General features: G+C 45.6%; 1 protein-coding gene across 1 annotated transcript in view; it reads right to left on the reverse strand.

The window, feature by feature from the left end:
* Positions 1-3,996, reverse strand: part of SGCD (sarcoglycan delta) — a 910,945-nt gene extending 906,949 nt beyond the window's left edge. Inside the window, exon 1 of the mRNA XM_038534931.1 lies at positions 3,728-3,996. The gene's annotated coding sequence lies outside the window, so the exon portion shown is untranslated. The remainder of the gene's footprint in view (positions 1-3,727) is intronic.
* Positions 3,997-13,569: the final 9,573 nt, after the last annotated feature.

Genomic DNA, 13,569 nt, shown 5'->3' on the forward strand with positions numbered 1-13,569 from the left:
GGCGCTGGCCCCAGTTCTGACACCTACTGGGTGTAGGATCTCTGGCAAGTCACTTTTTTGTTTTTTCTGCTACTTCTCCTTTTCCTCCATTGATAAAGTGAGAGAGAGAGAGACAGAGAGACAGAGAGTCTCAGGAAAGCTCTCCGAGGATCTTTGGCTCCACCATTCTCTAACAGAGTGTTGGGGTTAGGAGCCACTACAGTACGTAAGTAGGACCTTAGACTCAAGTCCCTAAACCTAGGTTCTGACTTTAGCACTGCTACTCTCCAGTTGCTGGACAACTAATATGATTTCTCTGGGAACAAGAATATGTATTTATATTATTATAATTAATACATTTATAATAAGTATTCTAATTATTACAATTAATAGATCTATCATTTTGAAGCTTCTGTTTCCTCAACTCTAAAAGACCGGTGATAGAAAAAAAAAAGGGGGGGGGCCCATGGAATAGTTTTAATTATTAAATAGTTTTTGTGTTGGGATGCCTGTGTGGCTCAGCAGTTGAGCATCTGCCTTTGGCTTAGGGCATGATCCCAGGTACAGGGATGGAGTCCCATATCCAGCTCCCTGTGAGGAACCTGTTTCTCCCTCTGTCTATGTCTCTGCCTCTCTCTGTGTGTCTCTCATGAATAAATAAAATATTTTTTAAAAATAGTTTTTGTGTTAAATAGGCAGTGTCTAAGGAGTGCCCAGGATGGTGCCCTGCTGAGTGCTCAATACCTGGTAGTTGTGGATAGCCCTGACAAGGTCAACCAGAAGCGCTTTCTGCTGTCCCCTGGAGCTACTGTGATTAATGAGGTTCATGGAAAGGTAACCCTGGCTGAGCAATCCTTGGGCTTGTCCTTATAGCAAGAGAAAATCACAAGAAATGAGCACTTTTGGCAAGGGTGGGCTGCTGGAGAGAGGCATGAAGCTACGTCTCTTAGGAGGAAATATGGGAACAAATGAGAGAAGGGCATTGCCCACTCTACACCACGTTTATCAAAGTGTGGGTCCAGGATGACCTGCTGGAGGAGGGCCCGGGCGGTCATTATAGCACCTTCTTGTCCCTGCTGGCTCAGATTCCCAAGGGAGTGGGTCCTGTAATTTGTTTTTCTCAGAGGCTAGACAGGAGATTCTTCCAAGCTGGGGTTAGAGCATCACTGGCTAAAACAGTTAAGGAAACAACCTTCTCCCCAATTCTCCAGTCCTGTGTTTACCCAGGAAAGAAAAATAAATAAATAAAGTCAGGGAAGGCAAATGAACTCGTGCACCTGTGCATATACCAAGCATCTGAACTTCTTACACTCTTGTCATCGCCAGTACAGCTGGGTTCCAAGCCAGTGTCCAATTTCTGCATAATTCACGACTCCCCAGAGAAACAAACGCTGGCGAAGGGCTACCTAAGGATGTGGATTATGTCAACTTCCTTAGACCGTCGGAGTGGTTTGTAAAAATTAGATACAAGAAGCAAGTGCCTCCCCTCTTCCTCGGCCCACTCTGTTCTCCCACCCTTTTCTTTCTTGCCCCCTGACTTTGCCACCCTGGTTCCCATTCCTGTCCCTTTGAGGCTTTCCTTCTCATGCTCTTTTCTCCTGATTTATTTTCTCTTTCTTCCTTCTTTCCACTCCTCTCTCCTATTTTTGCTCCCTCTACCCTATAGCTTTCTTTCTCTTTTTCGTCTCTTTCTCCTTTTGCCTCCGTGTGTGTGTGTGTGTGTGTGTGTGTGTGTGTGTGTCTGATTCCCCTCGTGTTCGGCCTCTGTGTGTCTCTCTACTCTGTCAAACAGCGCACCTCACTGCCCATCCCTGCTCTTGACGCCTGCTCCTGAGTCCCCTCAACAAGGAGCCCCTAGGGGGCACACTCCTGGCTAGGAAGCCCGAGGCCCACGCTCAATTAGCCAGCGCCCTCTACAAGAGGCTCCCTCTAGTTACAAGTTCTTGGAGACCCGCTGCCAGAGACCCCCAGGGAGGAGGGTCCCTCATGGTAAGGGACATGGAATCCCGCCTGGGAAGACGCAGCAGGGTTAGGGAATAGAAACAGTAAGGCCACAGGGGTCTAGTCCCCAGACCTTCCCCTGGACGGGAAGCCACGGGGCCAAGCCTGACAGTGAAGAGTTCTTTTGCATTGTGGAATGTCTGTCACCTCATTTCCCTGACACAGCCATACCCCAAGAGCTGGCAGTGGAGTGGCAGCGCCAAGGGGCTGCTGGGAAAGCTTCAGCATCTTAAAATGCCCATCAGTCTTCATCAGCCCATTAACAAAATCTAAGTAAAAACTGAGCCTCTGCTTTGCATGTAGACTCTCCCCCCAACATCCCCTCCCCCAAGCTGCTCCTCCATCTACCAACCCCAGCCCATCTCTGGTTCCTAGACATACCAGAGCCTCTGCCATGAGCAGAGATAACTTTCCAGATCTACAGTTAGGCAACCGGAGGGATAGAGAAGTTACACAGCAGGCTCTGGAAGATGCTACTTTGGAGGGCCACCGCTATCAGGACCCAGGGTATTTTGCACACTCGAAAACACCGAAGGATGCAGAGTTCAGATGAAACTTTTTCAAAGCTGAACCACAGCCTCTCCCAATTCCAATCGCCGTGAGCAGGTGCAGAACTTTGTCTCTCTCTAGTTTCTTTCCGTACAGCTCTCAAGCTCGACCTGCCCGCACACTCATCCCCGCACACCACCTATACACGCCAGTACCTGGAGCCCTCCGTCTGAGTCTTAGGATGAAAGTGCAGGAGCCAGCCAGGTAAAGAAGAACGAACTCAGGCCGAGGCTCATCGCCATGCTCCCGCAACTCCTCCTCCCCTTAGGGGAGTATAGAGGAGCAAAACGCTGACGTTTGGCTCCCTGCCCAGCCCGGGGAGCTGGAATACCCGCCACCAGGGACTGAAGAAGGCAGGGGCTCGCGTCCCAGGACCAGCCAAGTCCACGTCGCCCCAGCTGAATGGCCCCTCAGTTGCCTGCAAGTTGAAACCTCAGTCAGGCACACAATGAGGCCGCTGTTTTCCGACAGGAGGCATTTGGATGCCTCACACACTCAGCGCAAACCGGGCCTGAGAGCAGAGCGCGTTTCCTTACCCATGTTCAGATGCGCCCCTAGATGCGGTTCAGGTGCGGTTCCCTTCCCGCGTGCCTGGCCACAGGGAGCCCGTGCAGGCCACCTGTTGGACTCTGTCCGGCCACCCTAGATCTTGCGCCCACAAACCCGCACTGAGGAGCGGGTCATCCAGGGTACCCAATCCATCAGCAACAGAGAAATTGCACTTGCGCCTCCTCCTATGCTACCTTCCCTGCTCCCAGTCACACACATACACACTTGCTTCATATCCCGGCAGTCACTACTGTTTTAGGAAGCGCGCTCAGCCTCCCCGAGGGGCCCGGGCTGCCCACGATCTCCGAGCGCGCCCAGGCGGCAGCGGATCTCCAAGCGCTCAGCCGGGTGTCTGCTTAATGCGCGGGCGGCGGAAAAGCCCCCAGGGCCCCCCTGGTGGGGGAGAGTCAGTGGCCTGCTCTAGGGAGCCCCCTTTCTCCTATGGAAGCGGAAGGGGTCTCCTTCCTTGGTTCAGACGTGAAGGCAATCGGGGAAACCCCGAAGGCAATCGGACCGGGGGAACCAATGTTGCGTTTCGCTGCCAAATCCCAGGATAGGTGCAAAGGGTCTCAACTTTCCCGTGTCTCCCTGCCATCCCTGCAAGCATCTAGCCGGGGGGACGGTTCGCCTCCGCGAACGGGCTACTCACCCCTGGGCGTGAACGCCGCCCCCGGAGGGGACCCCGCAGACTGGCGCGCGTGGAATCCGTGCAACGCCTGGGCGTCTCGCTCGTCTCCCGGGCCACGCGGCTAAGGCTACGCGCTCCAAGCGGGGCAGCCGAGGGCAGTCGATCCCATGGGTGGCGACTTGGCAGAGGGCGCGCCGCCCGGCTGGGGGCGCATCGCTCCCAGCGCTGCGCAGGCTGCAGCGGGGCGAGGGGCTCCCGGGGAAGTTGGCGGCGCCGGGGGTGGACTTCGGACTTCGCGCTCGCTTCGGCTCGAGCGGCCCGGCGAATCCTCTGGGATAGGCAAGGGACTCGCCGGCGGAATGGGGGCCGCCGCGGGCCGAGAGGCTGCGGGAAGCCTCCGCTGGCCGCCGCCTAGAAGGAGCCCAGCGGCATCGCGCTGCCTGGAACCCCCAGCCGCGGCGGGAGCGGAGAGCTGGCGAGACCGGGCTGCACCCCTCGCTCAGAGCCCGGCTCGCCCCGGCCCGCCGCGCCCCTCCTCCTGTCCGAGTCCTCCTCCCGTCCGCGGTTTCACTGGCTCGCAGGGCTCGCGGGGCTGGGCTTGGGCCAGAGGCTGAGCGGAAGGCGACCGCAGAGCCCGCAGCATGGAGGGCGATCTCGCCGGCTCGCTCGGGCTCGGGCTCGGGCTCCGGCTCGGGCTCCGGCTCGGGCTCCGGCTCGGGCTCCGGCTCGGGCTCGGGCTCCGGCAGCGGCAGCAGCGGCCGCCGCCTCCCGCGCGCCCACGTGCCGGAGCCCCGGTGTGCGCGCTCCGGCCGGCCGGGCTGGAGGGAGGGAGCTAGGGCGAGCCGCGGGTGGGGGTGGCGGGGAGAGCCCGCACGCCCGCGCAGCCGAGGAGGGGAAGCCGCCCAGAGGCTCCCCAGGGCGCAGGGCTCCTCGTCTGCAGCTCCGGGAAGACTGGCGTGCAAGGCTCCCCTCGCTCCCCCCTCCCTTTGCAGAACGGAGGGAGCCGGAGCGAAACCCGGGTCGCGGGGGGTGGGGGCGCTCCACTCCGCAGGATCAGCCGGGAGCGGCGGCCAGAGGCGGGATGCGCGTCTCCACCAAAGGGACAGGTTCCAAGTACCCTTGAACCCCCTCACCTCTCCCAGGCGAAGAATGGGGTTCGGAAACACCGAGTGAGGGAATATGCGGGCTCCCAGCGAGAGCTCGTTCCGGCTTGCCCCGCCTTCCTCCCAGAGTAAGCACTTTTCCCGTTAACCAACGGACTCTAAGGGGCTCCTCCTTCCAGGGAGAAAGGAGTTGTCTTGCAAGATGGGCCTGACAACCTCCAGTCAAGTGACAGATAATGACTGAGCGCTCACTCTAGGAGATGCCCGGCGGTGCCCTGGATCCGAGGGCCCTCCCTGGCTGCAGGCTGTGTCGTTAGGGCCCTCCGTGGGCCTCCTGGCTCCAACCATTAAACGAGGCTCCTTCCTGATAGGAGTGAGGAAGACAAAACAAATACATATGAGAATTTTTAGATTAGCAGACACTTCAAAGGATGGGTAATAAATAATTCGTATTAACAAGAAACCTTACTTTTTATTTTAAAAAAGTTACAGAACAGAAACATCTCTAGGGACACACAAAAACTAGCAAAATGTACATATTACTGAGTATGTGTGCAGACACTTAGAGATCTCTGTCTCCAAGCTTCTCATTATTTTAAAGGAAGCATTGAGGCTCAGAAGAGACAAATGGCTTGTCCAAGGTCACACATATCCAATTTGGTTAGGCACATCCATTTTGGTTAGCTCTGGTCCTCTACTGCCAAATATGTGCCTTCTCTGCCACACATCAGGACACAAATTATACTCAGCAGTTTTGTGATGAGCATCAGCAAAAGGAGAGGCATTTATTTCCTCTGGGGCTTAAAAAAAAAAAAAAAAGACTTCATGAAAGAGACCGGATTTAAGCGAAATCCTAAGGAGTGGGCAGGATCCAGAAATCTGGAAAAGCAAGATCATGCAAGGGAAGGGAGAGAGGTCACGATGAGAGATGAAGAAGGACATGTTACAAGAGCAGCAAACATGTTTGGCAAGAGCAGAGAGCTTGCCTAGGTGATGGGGATCCATTGAAGGGTTTTAAGCAGCAAAAGAAAATAGTGAAAGCTGCTTTTTAGGATGATCAATATATCCCTGTACAGAATGGATTTGAAGGGGGAAGAGATGAGGAAAGGGGAAGGCCAGGGGGAGGAAAGAAAGGGAAGGAACTGCAGGCATAGCAAACCATTAGGAGGTCAAGGCAGCTATCAGGATGCAAGTGATGAAAGCCTAATGAAATGTGGTGGCAGGTAAAGCTGAAATCAATGAAGCTCTTCCCAACCCTGTTCTTTTAAGCCTGTTTTATAGGAAGTAGTCTGCTGTTAATTGCAGGGGACACTGTATGGAAAGGCACATGTGTCTGAGATATAATGGAAAATTGGGGGCCAATCCTCAGAGACTGCAGTGGAGCTTTTCACAGTAAATGGTCTGAAGTTTCCCTGGTCCCTTGGTTTCAACATTCAGCACCCAGGAGCTGTATGGCCACAGGCTTTGGGGAAGAATGGGCTCAATTAGGATTTCTATCAATCAACCAAAACCAAAAACCAGGAAGAGAAGGGGAAATCCTGTTTCCTTTCATTCCTTTGGAGGCTCTTAAAGTCTCAAATGAATGGCTTTGGGGACTTCCTTAGGTTCTTGAAATAGAGTTTCTCTTTGTAACACTCCAGCTCCTTACAAGGACCAGCACCAGCAGCACCACAGGGCATCTGAGTCCCCTGCCCTATGCGACTGAATCAGAATCTTTGTATGAAGATTCCTAGCTGATTCACATGTATAAGTTAGAGACACATTTCTCTATCTATTCCTCTCCTAATCTAGTGTTCTTCAAACTTTTGAGTGTTTGAGTTTTTAAGCCATATATTACACCTTACCTACACACACACACTCTTTCCTAATAATTTATTTTTTTCTTTCCTTATAATTTAAATAAAAGTTTCATAAAACAACACATCTTTAATGTGTGATTCCCTTCAATATTTTCTATCCAATTTATTTCATTTAAAAAAATGCTGGTCATGACCTGCTAATTGATTCCATGACTTGCTAATGGGCTGCAATTTGTGGTTTGAGAAATATTGAGCCAAGCTATTAAATATTTTATCTTGGGTTTTGTTTCCATGTGTGTGTATCTTATCACCTCTATTAGACCATGAGTTCCTTGAGGGCAAGGTTCAGATATTTTTTATCAGTGAAATATAGATCAGAGTTAATAGAGAGTTTTGTAGGTAGCAGCAACTCAGTAACTCTTCAACAAGTAAATCAATCCATTAAGGCATAAGTGGATGGAAGCCCAGGGATTGGGGGCAAGCTGGAAGAAGAAGAGACTGAAGCTTGGAGTATAGGAAAAGTCTAAGCCAGGAAAATATTTACCTAAAACTCCAGGTCCCTGAAGCAGTATCAATGGACTATGAGCAGAAAAGGACGTTTCTAAAACACTCATGCATTCCAAATGCTCCAGTGCAGGCCAGAATCTTATTTTCCAATAGAGTTCATCTTTATTGCTTCACAAAATTCCAAACTTTGGGGACTTAAGTAGGAAGGAAAGCAGCTGAACAGCTAACATAGATTCTTAGACAAGGAAAAGAAATGGAGAAATGACAAGGACATGTCTGTGCAAATCTGACAAGAAAAGAGGGAAACCTCTCATGCATGGTCTTGTTCTGGGACCAGTGCCACTGACCAAAAGGAGGGAAGAGCTGGGACTGAATACTCGGTTGGAAGCAGATTCGTCTGGCTCTACAGAGATGCTTGGCAATTATATCTTTCCAAAACTCGAAATAGCTTCTTTTGGAGGCAGTAATATCCCTGCTGCAGGAAAGAGACCACAAGGAATGAAGAAGTCCTTATTGTTTACCAACCAACAAAATGAGGGGAGAGTATTGATTTATTTAAAATAAATAAAGTCACACCTAGAGTGTGAACAGAAGAGTTACAGTATCTCATATTATAAAGTCATCTCAAATGTCCACCAGTTCAACCTTTCATTTTAAAAGAATCTGTAGAAATTGTCACAGATTTCCTTATCATGAGATTTATAAGAAAGCTATAGATCAAGGATTTCATCTTAGACTTTCAAATTCAGGCATATATATTTTACATAGGAAAGCTATAGATGACACATTATAGGCATCTCTAATTCATTGTGAAGATAATCAATGAGTTCCTGGAAAAGGCTGTCAGTGGATATATTTATTGAGTATCTACTATAGATTAGGCACTGTAGCAGGTATTTTGCATGCTTTCATTTCATAAAATCCTCTTTTAAAAAATTCCATAAAGTAGGAGGTTTTAATCACCGTTTTCCAAATGAGGAAAGGCAGGATCAAAGAGAATAAATAACTTGCCGGAAGATTTTAAGGTTAGAAAGTTCCAGAACAGGATCTGAACAAAAGCCTGTGTTACTCCTAAGTCCATACCCTTTCTTTTTCTATGTTTTGCTTCCCAACCACGGAAGATTTAGAGCAAAAACTGATGGAAAGTTGGAAGGACAGAATTCTGATTGGGGTAAAGGATTAAATCACTGACTTGATATTACCACGGTGTGCTGAGATTCTGGGATTCCATGAAGAGTTGTTCACATTGAGGTGGAAATACTATTAAGTACTTTTGAGTACCCCCTGCTGTGCAGAATCCACAAACTGACTCAGTGGTGGTCCATTACACTTGAAAGTTAATGCTGCTGTTGAAAGCTGCTTTAGCTGCAGCTCACTAGGAAGTTTTTGCATCCGGAGAATTTCACTCCCAGTGTAAATTAGAATACTTCGGTTTTTTGTTTTTTTTTTTTTTTCAGAGTAACAGAAACCAACCTAAGTTAGCTTAAGGGGTGAGGCAGGAAACTGATTTTAAAGAATCAAGGAGACTCAAGAAATACATGGAAAGTAATGAGGCAAGATGGGAAGGTAGGAATGGAATCCTGCTAGATCTCATATTCTTTCTCTCTTTTTGTATCTCTTTTTCATCTCATTGTCTTGCTATGCTTCTACTTCTTTCCTTTCTTGCTGCAAAAGAGCTCCCTGCTTTTCTGCTTCGGTAGAAGATAATATCTGCCCCATGCATTTCTTAACTTGTCTTTGGGCCTCAACTCTGTTTATCAGGGTATCTCGTTGGTCAAATGTCCACCTGTGGCCCATCAGACAGAAGCAGGAGGATGTAGTCACAGTCCTAACAAAGCTGCTAAGAACTTAACCCTGTGCCTGAGATATGAAGTGGGGAAGGAAGGTTGGTGTAGACAGAGTGCAGAAATGTGGCTACTAGACTCCTTAACGTGAGCAATGGAATGCTTTAGAAGCAGTGTGAGGGATGTCAGTATGCACACACTAGATTGTATGTCGGAGATCACTAGGATGACATGAAGGTTGGTGATGTTACTGCTGATTTAAAGCCCTAAAATGCAACGGAGAGTATTTAAAGATCCCTGCCACCCATGAACCTATATAGATGAACCAGAATTGATAGGAACCAACGACTATCCCAGGCGTGTTAATCTGAATATTCATTCTGTTTCAATTCATTCTGATTTATTCTAGTTTACTGGGAAAAGCACTGAATCAGTTTGCAGAGAACCTAGATTCAAACCCTGCTCTGCCTTTACCTGTCATGCAAGTTATCTCACTTCACCAAAATTGGGGGTTAATAAGCATGCCCTGCCTACCTCAGAAAACTGTTTCAAGAAGCAAATGAGATAAAATCTGTGAAGCTAGCACTATGTAAAATCTAAAGCACTAAGCAAATGTAAGAAATTATTAGTAATACAAGAAATAACAGGAAGCCAATGAGTTGTAACACTTAGGTTACCTTTGCAAATATCTATTCCACCATGCTCTTTGGAGTAGAAAAAAAAATCATGCTGCAAGAAATGTAATGAATGTGAAGTGTGTTTATTCTATTTTTATGAGGTATGGTTGGGTGAAAATGATCAGTGCACCTCAAAAATGACGGATTGAAAGTGTACGGTTTTTAAGAAATAACGAGAGCCTTCAGTAGCAGTAGTAGGACTAACATTACCAAGAATAACAATATCAGCAAAACAGTAATAACAATAATAACCATATATTTGCCGTGTTCTGCGCCCTGTGCTACATGCTTTCCACCCATTCACTCACTGAATTCATATAACCTTTCCAGCTGAGTTCCATTTCTGTCCCTGTCTTAAAGACAAGGAAACTGAAGCAAGGCAAGTTCATAACTTACCCAGTCTCAAAAATGACAAGTGGCAGAGTCCAGATTAAAACTCTATTTACTTAATTCCAAAATTAAGGTAAGTAACCAATATACTATTCTGCATTTTATACCCTTAGAAAAAATGAGATAAATGGAAAGTTTTGGTGATACAAAAAAGTATTATAAAAAGGGACTTTTTATTATGATTCCATCATAATCCACATATATTTGGGATGTGTGTGTTTTTCCATTGAATATGGATGGTCACTAAACCAAATTTAATTTAATGACTACACAATCTATTAAAATGGATTTTTATTTTTTAATAAAGGGCAGAGAGAGAAAGAGAGAGAGAATCCCAAGCAGACTCTATGTTCAGTGCAGAGCCCGACATGGGGCTTGATCTCACAACCCTGAGATCATAATCAACAATCAGGCGCCTAACTGACTGAGCCACCCAGGTGCCCCCCAAATGGATTTTTAAATGGCAAACCAATTATTGGTGAAGATGGTAGGTAACAAGAATGCCCATTCATTGCTAATGGAAACACAAAATGGTATAGCTACTTGGAAAACAGTTTCACAGGTCCTTAAAAGCTAAACATAGTGTCACCATACAATTGAGAAATTGCACTCATATATTTACCCAAATAATTTGAAGATATGTCCACACAAAAACCTGCAGGCATATGTTTATCACAGCTTCATTCATCACCAAAAACTGGAAGCAACCAAAATGTCCTTCAGTAGGGAAATAGATAGGAATCCCTGGGTGACTCAGTGGTTTAGCACCTGCCTTCACACCCAGGGCATGATCCTAGAGTCCCGGGATCGAGTCCCACATCAGGCTCCCTGCATGGAGCCTGCTTCTCCCTCTGCCTGTGTCTCTGCCTCTCTCTCTCTCTCTCTCTCTCTCTGCGTCTCTCATGAATAAATAAAGAAAATCTTTTAAAAAATAGGGAAATGGATAAACAAACTGTACTATATCCATATAATATATACAATACAACAATATTCATCAATCAAAAGGAATGAGCTATCAATTTATGCAAAGACACAGAAGAACCTTAAATGCATACTGATAAGTGAAAGAAGATAGTTTGAAAGGGCTATACACTATATAATTCCATTTATGTAACATTCTGGAGAAGGTAAAACTGCAGGATGGTAAACAGATGAATGGTTGCCAGGAGCTTTGGTGGGAGGAGGAGGATTGAAGAGTGAAGCAGAGAGGATTATTTTTAGGTTGGTGAAACTATAGTGTAGGATACAATAAAGGTAGATAAATGACACTGTGCATTTGTCAAAACCCATAGAAGGTTATAGCACAAATAATAAATCTTACTACATGCAAATTTAATTTATTTAATAAATTAGGAGACCAGGTGATCCAGGAAGGAATACAGACTCTTAATTACAAACGTGTGAAACACTCTCACTGAAAGAAGTGGAGGAAGAAGATGCTGACTTAAGTAACTACAAATGAGTGGAGCATATATGACTAACAGCTAAAGGAACTGTACATAAGCACAATTCTATAGCTGATAAAGTTGTTTCTCATGAGGGCATGTGTTAACAATTAAGAAACCACTATAAATGTCTACTGGAACTGAACAAATATCTAAAGGAATGATTGTGGGAATCTGGTTTCTCACTTTTGGAGTGGGAGTTTCAGATAAGCCATGAGAGAAGGCTAGAATGATCTATGTAATAATGGAGTTGGAGAGATCATTATGAACTCATGCAGATACAGATGGATACATATAGAAATTATTGTATATGAACATGCATACATGTATATACATGCATATATTTCTTTGTTTTGTCATCTGAGGACTAAAACATACATATATTTTCTTGTTTTTTCATCTGAGAAGGACTAAAAGCAAAGACATGCTGTAACAATGAGTATGCCTAGCACCCAGATCCTAGTTTCTGATACCATTTTCCAATTAAAGGAAAAAAAGCAGAACATCTTCAAGAAATGGCTGATTCTAGAATTAAGGCTAGAAATATACAAAATGAGGCTGGAGCATCTTGTAGTGTCAGAAAGTAAGGAAGTGCTCAAAATACACACACACACACACACACACAGTATTGGGGGTATGTCAAATGGAGAAAGGAGCTAACTAAAAGAGTTCCCCGCAGCCAAAGGTAGAACAACTGGAAAAACTAAATAAAGTAATATTAAGTTACAACCCAAAGTCTGAAATAAATATTAAAGTGTCCACACTGATATAAATAAATGATTAAAAAAATAAAAAAATAAAAAAATAAAAAAATAAATGATTGACCTAATAAATAAATAAGTAGATACAAATCTCCCATATAGAAGAATTCCAAACATTTTATGTACATACTCCCGCCTCAAGGAGATAAAGCATAACTCTTCATCCCATAAGCGTGGGCAGGGCATCTATGTCACTTTCTTCCAAGAGCACAGTATGTAAGGAAGGATAAAAGAGGAACTTTATAATGGAGAAAGCTCAAAAACCCTGCCTCAGCCAAGTGATCAAGGTTAAGATGAGCAGTGATGTCATGTTGAGAGTATGCACTCTTGATGTGATGTGATGAGAACAGCATTTTACATCTATGATCTTCCTCCCAAGGACTCATAACCACAGTCTAAACATGAGGAAAACATAGAACAAATCCCATTTGAGGGATATTCTACAAAATGCCTGAGCAGTGCACCTAAAACTGTCAAAAATGATCGAAAACAGAGTTTGAGAAGCTATCACAGCCAAGATGCATCTAAGGAAACATGACAACTAAATGCAATGTGGTATCTTAATGGAATCTTGGAACAGAAAAAAGACATTAGATTAAAAACTAAGATGTCTGAATAAAACGGACTTTAGTTAACCATAATATATTATTGGTTCATTAATTGTGACAAACCTATCATACTAATTTAAGATGCTAATAATAGGGGGAAGTAGATATGATGTATGTGTGTATATGGGAACTCTCTTACTAGTTCAGTAATTTTTCTAGATATATAAAACCATTCTAAAGTAAAAAGTTTGGGCAGCCTAGGTGGCTCAGCGGTTTAGCACCACCTTCAGCCCAAGGCCTGATCCTGGAGACCTGGGATCAAGTCCCATGTCGGGCTCCCTGCATGGAGCCTACTCCTCCCTCTGCCTGTGTCTCTGCCTGTCTCTGTCTCTCATGAATAAATAAATAAATAAAATCTAAATAAATAAAGTAAAAAGCTTTTCAAAAGAAGTAAATAAACAAAAGCCCCAAAAATGTGAAGCCCCGGGAGATAGGCTACAGGAAATACATAGCATTCTTTTCTCAAATAATAAAATATATATTTATTTATTTTAGAGAGAGTAGGGGGAAGGGGAGAGGGAGAGACATAATCCTAAGCAGACTCACTGCTGAGCAAAGAGTCCAGCCTGGGGCGTGGGGGAAGGAGGGGGGACTTGATTCCACAACCTTGAGATCATGACCTGAGCCAAAATTAAGAGTCAGATGCCCAACCGACTGAGCCACCCAAGTGCCCCTCGGATAATAAAATATTTAAGGCAGAGAAAAAATCCATAACAAAACAAAAATGAAAACAAAACTAATTTAGACTCATCAGTGAGAAAAAAAATAACAGTTAATTTTCCAGACAGG

The sequence above is a fragment of the Canis lupus genome, chromosome 4, assembly GCF_011100685.1.
Source record: "Canis lupus familiaris isolate Mischka breed German Shepherd chromosome 4, alternate assembly UU_Cfam_GSD_1.0, whole genome shotgun sequence".
NCBI lineage: Eukaryota > Metazoa > Chordata > Mammalia > Carnivora > Canidae > Canis > Canis lupus.